Genomic DNA, 6,282 nt, shown 5'->3' on the forward strand with positions numbered 1-6,282 from the left:
CATTTTGTGATGCCGGTACCGGGCCGCGGCACAAAAAAGGTTGGGGGCCACTGCTCTAAGTCAATAGAGTCATTAATCTAGACATACCAAAAATTATCCCTAAAGCCAAAAATAAAAACAAACTACCCATATCAATAAGAAAACTGCAATCCAAGAAAAAAATTATTTGGTAAGCAAACAAAACTGGCTAACTTTAAAAACCTCTACAAAACCCTATGTTGCCAGATAAAGGCCAAATGTACCAATCACCATTGCAAACAGGAGGAAGAGCTGTTAACTCGAACTCTTCCCAAGCCTTTTATAATTTTGTTAATGCCAAACTTAAAGACTCAAAATCTATCCCACCCCTAAAAGGGCCTAACGGGGAAGAATGTAACGATGAAGCTGTAAATGCCAACCTCTTTAATACGTTCTTCAGTTCAGTCTTTGTGAACAGCAATAGCTGCTGCCGCCCATTTCCTAGTCGCACCACAACAAATTGTAGCGACTTGCTACATATTGACTTTGCAGCAGTTAACATTGAAACAGCACTACATAACCTAAAGCCATCCCTGTGGATTATGTGCCTAATTTTTGAAAAAGCCTGCCACTGCCCTAGCAGAACCTCTAAGCACAATCTATGAGGTATCTTTCAGAACCAGCTCCCTACCCAACTTATGGTCATTAACCTAGTTTTAGAAGGGGAGACCCGAGTCTAGTAGAAAATTACAGACCAGTCTCACTATGTTGAATCGCCTGTAAAGTCATGGAATCAATTATAAACCAATCTATCACACAACACTTAGAAACAAACAATCTGCTTTCTAACAAAAAGTTTGGTTTCAGGAAAAAATTGTCCTGTAATCTGCAACTCCTACACAGCAGAAACATTTGGACCACCCATCTAGACCAGGAAAAAACAATAGACACACTTTACTAGGCTTCTGCAAAGCCCTTAATTCAGTGGTGCATGACAAACTACTGCTGAAACTTAGTTCTTACAATATCTCCGGACCCCTGTACAAGTGGATAGCCATGTTCCTGTCGAACTGGCAACAAATGGTCAAAATAAGGAAGGCCCTATCAAATCCAGTGCCAGTTAATAGTGGTGTCCCCCAAGGCAATGTCTTAAAACTCACACTCAGAATGGTCGCGCAATTGGCAATTCCAAATCTCAACTAACAAATGCTCCATCCTACACATTGGCAAAACAAATCAGAACACCAAATGCAAGTTAGGAGGAAATGATCTCGTTGACTACCCTCACTCTGTCAAAGATCTAGGGGTATTTATCTCAAATGATCTAAAACCTAGAGTTCACTGTAACAGCATTGCCAACAAGGCTTTAAGAGTTGCTAGCCTTATTTTGCGAAGCTTCTTCACCAGCAACATTGAATTTTTTAGGGCATACAAAACCTTTGCCAGATCAATTCTTGAAAACAGCTCGTCCACCTGGAATCCGCACTGTATATCGGACATTAACACAATTGAGCAGGTTCAGAAGTATTTCTCAAGAAAAGTACTCCACTCCTCCACTCATAATAGAATTCCCTATATATCCAGGCTTGAAATTTTGGGCCTGGACAATCTAGAACTGTGCCAGCTGCAGTCCAATCTAAGCATAGTTCACAAAATTGTCTCCTGTAACATCTTGCCTGTCAATGACTTCTTCAGCTTCACAATGATATTATATATAATAGTATTATCACAATAACACACAGGCAAACAATCAATACAAACTCAAGGTAAACCGATACAAACTTGATGGCAGAAAATACGACTTCAGCAACAGAGAGTGGTCAACACCTGGAATGCCCTACCTGACTTCATTGTTACAGCCTCAACCCCTCACAGCTTCAATCTCGAACTGTCTACTGTGGACCTCACCGCATTCCTAAGAGGTCCTTAAAGGGGGCGTGCATAAGTGAACCAGTGTGCCTACCGTCCCTGTCTTACTGTCCCCATTTATCTGTATTTACTTCCTTTGTTCTTGTTTATGCTCATGCCTATACTTGTTATCTTGTACATGTTTGACAAACAAACAAATAAAATAGATAAATTCAGGCCAGTATTTCTCAACCTTGGCAATTTTAAAATGTCTGGATTTCAACTCCCAGAATTCCCCAGCAAACATGGTGACTAGAGAATTTAGGGTGTTGAAATCCAAATATCTTAAACTGTTAATATTGAGAAATACTGGTTCAGCCATTAGTTTCAGGTTCTATCTTTCCTGTAAGCAGTTAATTCATGTAGGAAAGTCAACTCAAAAATTGGATATCTCCATGTCCATTCAGGGATAGTAGCTGGTCTTTAGAATCACCTATCTATCCCTGGTTGAGGTTATCTGGGACTCTGTGTCACCCAAGGTCTACTTCCAACATTACTGATTGTATTCTGTTCTTTGATTGAATTGTTGAATATAAAGATAGATAGATAACTCTACAAATTCTTCCATAAAAAGTTTCTTTTATTGGATTATATTAGGTATCCTCAAGGTAACTGACAGTTATGTTGAGATGTATCTAATGTCCAATTCTTTGCATAGTTGTAATCATAGTGTAAAATGATAGTAATCTTTCCCCTATTTCATCCTATAGTAGTAGAGCCAAAGGAGAAGTGCTAGCACAAAGCTAGGGTCCGAGCAAGAGTGAAGAAACCTCCCCCCAACCCACCAAGGGTCAATTCAGTGACCAATCAGGATTACAGTTGTGGCCACATGACATGAACTATATTTCCCAGGATACCTTAACTACTTGGGAACAGCTCCCATTTCCTAACGGGAATACCAATTCCCATTAACTATAACTGGCTGGACAGCACAGATTGTCTTCAACTTACAATCACAACTGGGACCAGAATTTCTGTTGCTTAGCAAAGCAATTGTTAAGTGATTTATACCTAATTTTATAACCTTTTTTTTGCCATGGTCATTAAGCAAATCATTGCAGTTCTTAAGTGAATCATGTTGTTAAATGACTCTGGCTTCTCCCATCACCTTTGCTTGTTGGAAGCCTGCTGGGAAGGTCATAAATGGAATCACATGACTCTAAGACACTGCAACCATCATAAAAACATGCCAATTTCCAAGCCCCAAATTTTGATCACATGACTGTGGGAATGGTGTGACAGTCATAATAAGCACAAGGACCAGTCATGTCGATTTTTCAATGTAGTTGTGATTTTGAACAATCACTAAACAAATGATTGTATTTTGAAAAAATACCTGTGCATGTGATCTACACCCAAATGCAATGAAATTAATTGAGAGAATGAGATATATTAATGAATGACATCACAGGTAGCCATCGACTTATGGCCACAATTGAGTCCAAAATTTCTGATGCTAAGTGAGACAGTTGTTACGAGAAATTGGCCCCAGGTGACGATGTTTCTTGCCACAGCGGTTACTTTGATCTCTGCAGTTGTTAAGTGAATCTGGCTTCCCCCATTGGTTTTTGCTTGTCAGAAGGTCGCAACAGGGGTTCGCATGATGCGTGACGCTGCAACCACCATAAATATGACTCGCTTGCCAAGCATCTGAGCACTTTGGATCACATGGCCACAGGGATGCTGAAATGGCTGCAAGTCACTTTTTTCAGTGCCGTTGTAACCTCAAATGGTCACTAAATGAACTGTTGTAAGTTGAGAACTAACTTGTAGAAGCCATAGCCAAGAGGTACTTTGGAGCAGGGTCTCTAACCTTGGCAACTTTAAGACTTGTGGACCAACTCCCAGAATTCTGGGAGTTGAAGTCCACAAGTCTTAAAGTTGCCATGGTTGGAGACCCCTTGGAGCAGGAGTCTCCAACCTTGGCCACTTGAAGCCTGACTTCAATTCCCAGAATTCCTCAGCCAACTCTGGGAGTTGAAGTCAGGCTTCAAGCAAAGCTGGCTGGGGAACTCTGGGAGTTGAAGTCCTCCAGGCTTCAAGTGGCCAAGGTTGGAGACCCTTGCCTTGGAGAACTTACACCTGCTTTCCATCTGGCAATCATACAGTCCTCTGTTCTCTGAGGGAAGGAGCGCCTTTTCCTATGTGGTTTTTGAATTTCTGGAAGATGCCGCTTCTCTTTTATCTCGAGGGGGTTCAGGAGGGCTGAAGGTCACAGTTGTGAAAGAAATACCTACTGACATTCTGCACCCACAAAGGGAAGCCTACTTAGATAACACAACCTGACATAGAACTCCTGTATCAGGTTTCCTTTGCCCTTTGCACCCCCGCCCCAGTAAAGATGGAAGAACAGGAATAGCCCCTCCCCTCCCCTCTTGTTAAAAGAAGAGGTCAAGTACTCCAGCCTCCCTTTTTCTTCCCCTCCCTCCTCCAGCCTTGCTTGCTTTGTGGTTTGTCTCATTAATTACAGTTCTCCGCAGGTTAGGTTATTTGCTCTTAAGGGAGGGTGATGCCTCTAATTTTCCTTGGCCGCCAGGCTTCCAAAACAGGTGCTCTGCATTTGTAGGCAAGCCCTGGACTTCCTGGATCAGTGCGTTGCATGGACTGCGGAGTGCCTGGTTACAGGCACAAAGGAAGGAGTAGTTCTCCCAACACGCCAAACTTTAATTGGGGAGGACAGAGAAACCGAGAGACCCAAACCTTCCAACCCAGCCTCTGGGTTCACCAGTCTCCCCTCTCGTTTGAAGCAACGGGGGAACAGGTGAAACGAAAGAGGATTCATACCCGGAACTCTTAAGAAGGAAGGTATGTTTGCAAAAGTACCAGAGTGGAGTGTGCGTTCTGCAGCGCAACGGGGAGGTGGGTGGGAAGAGCAGGTCTCCCAAACTTCCTCCTGAGCCAAAGAAACGACTTCAAAGGTAGGGCTTCGGAGTCAGGACGGGTTTTCCAAGGGGTCGCTAGGCTTCCTGAACTGGGGGAAATGAAACACGCAGCGTTCAGCAGGGCTTGCGAAGATGAATAAGAAGCAGGCAGCGGAGGTGGTGAGAAGCTGGCCGTTCCTACCTGCCCCTCACCTCTCCCTCCACTTTTGATAACGGAGCTGCAAGTAGTAGATGTGGGAGAGGGAGGGGATGTCTGGAGGGCACAGTTGAGGTAAAATTTGGCTAGTTGTAAAGGAGATGGTGCCCAGGAGGAATTTATACAAAGGGCTTCCAGCTAGTGACTTTACAAACAACAGACGGGGCTGTAACTTCTGCTTTTATCTGGCCATCTTAATTGAGGTTTGTATGGATCAATTGTCACAGTTTTTCCACTTTCACGGAAAGAGTTTTTGCACATTTAAGAGGAGGAAAACATTCCCCCAGAGAACGAGTAAGATTTGTCCATTATACCCCATTTTTAATTCATTTTTACGCAAACGCCTTTATTGTTTTTATAAACAACCCAAGGCGTCAAACATTTAATATTTTTTCCTCCTGTTTTTTTTCCCACTATAACAACAACCCTGGGAGGATGGTTGGAGAGAGAGAGAGAGAGAGAGAGAGAGAGAGAGAGAGAGAAGTAACTACAAATAGTTATCAATTTATAATAGTTTATTTAGTGGCCGTTCAAAGTTACAACAGCATTTTAAAAAGTGACTTAGGATTGTTTTTCATACTTATGTTGGTTGTAGCATCCCCATGGTCACATGATGAAAATTCAGATGCTTGGCAACTGACTCACATTTATGACAATTGCAGTGTCGTGGTTATGTGATCTCCTTTTTGGGACCTTCCTACAAACAAAGCCAATAGGGAAATTAGACTCATTTAACATCCATGTTACTAACTTAACAACTACAATGATTCACTTAATAATTGTGGCAAGAGAAGTCATTAAATGGGGCAACTTTACTTAACAAATATTTCAATATTAGCAATATTAATTTTGGGGCTCAATTGTGGTGGTAAGTCAAAAGTCACCCAGACATTATTCAGGCCTAAAGCCAGATTAGACGCTGCCTGCCTTCTGGGTTTTTAACCTGGTGTGTTAACTACTAGGTCAAACTGCCCTTTTAGAGGGACAGGACATTTTAAAAGAATGGGGTGTAAGGGTATTCCTGGAAAAGCATGACTAAAAATGTGGGGAAAGATAGGCTTATTTCTAATTCCCATAGCGTGTTCCTGGCCTTCCAGGAGAAACTGGGACCATGGCTTTTATCACCAAACCTTTCTCCCCTAGTTTTGCAAAGCCTTCAAATTTACAGTCATAATAAAAGGTGAGGTAAGAACAAACAGAATAGGCCAAAATCTTACCTCTACCTGACTTGCTGCAGTTAGAAAAGAACTGAGGAAAAATGACCATTTCTCAAGATAATCACAACCTTGAAAAATATGTAATATTTGGCTCTCCAGATACTGAATTTCAGTTCCCATT

This window comes from Pseudonaja textilis, chromosome Z (assembly GCF_049901715.1).
Source record: "Pseudonaja textilis isolate UNSWEBS1 chromosome Z, rPseTex1.2, whole genome shotgun sequence".
Taxonomy (NCBI): Eukaryota; Metazoa; Chordata; class Lepidosauria; order Squamata; family Elapidae; genus Pseudonaja; species Pseudonaja textilis.